The sequence below is a fragment of the Tribolium madens genome, unplaced genomic scaffold, assembly GCF_015345945.1.
Source record: "Tribolium madens isolate multiple individuals breed KSU strain unplaced genomic scaffold, Tmad_KSU_1.1 Scaffold_7;HRSCAF=85;Tcas5.2_LG10, whole genome shotgun sequence".
NCBI lineage: Eukaryota > Metazoa > Arthropoda > Insecta > Coleoptera > Tenebrionidae > Tribolium > Tribolium madens.
This window is the reverse complement of record NW_025401050.1, coordinates 6986071-6987229: the sequence shown is the minus strand read 5'-3', so window position 1 is coordinate 6987229 and position 1159 is coordinate 6986071.

Here is a 1159-nt window from a genome sequence, read left to right as displayed (position 1 = left end):
CATTCCTCCACTGTTTTGTAACAATATTTGCTTTCAACAAAAAATCCCTCTTTGCTGACAATAACTTAACGCAATCTGCGTCTACACGTGGAAAACGCCCAACACAAAACTATTATCATCCTCCTTTACAACCTTCCCGGTCCCAGATGTGCGAATTTATATCGGCTAAACAATAATATCAATGTTGTCAAACAGTGTCTCTGTAGTTCGTGATAGCGTAAATAGGCTGTTTTCTTATCTATCGAGTTATCAGAAGCTCACATTGTATAATACGTTGCGTGTATTAGTTCCAGCTGACGTACGAACGAGAAGGGAAACTTTTTAAAGCCTGAATTTTTTTACATAACTAAATGGATATTAGGATGTTTGGCGAAGAGGTGTGTCCGAATTAAACAATTTGTGGTTGGGTTTTATTGTTTCTGGAAGGGGAGGATTGTAAAGGGGATTAAAATAATGTTCGTGCAGGTTGAGCATGCAACGAATCAAGCTAATTTCGTATTCGGTGTCGTAATTTTTGGGCGTGTGGACTGGATACATGGGCATAAATTAGGCTTGATGGCATTGTGCTAATCCAAACTCGCTCAAAGCAAACAAAAATAATAAAATAACAAGATACTGAAACACTCATTTAGAGTGCTGAAATGGCTATCTTCCTTAAAACAATTAATTTGTTTTTTAAGTTTAAACTTCTCATTCGTTCTTCGTTTACAAATTAGTTAAACTAGCTAAACTATTGTCGCAATTAGGAACAAGGAATTAGTATGGCGGACACCATGAAATCACACTCAAACTACTATTTTACCATTCAGTGCTCTTTAATTAGTTAAATCACTTTAGTTGTTTGGTATTTAGTTGTTCAAGGGAGCTGTCTTGCATGTCTAATTTAAAAAATGTTTTGTGTTGAAATGACTTAAGACATACTAGCACCATACGGATTTGTAGCATCAACACTTAAGTAAAGTTATCAAAAAAATATTAATTTGATACTATAATAACTGTTACCTACGTTTTTGTTTATTTTTAGGTGTTTAAAACAACTCAGTTTAACATATTTAAATTTTATTAGGCATTTATTAGTTTTTTTACTGTTATGTAGAAGTAATATTATTACTAGTTTTTATTTTTTTTTTAATTTTCTCTTAAACATGTTTTATTCTTG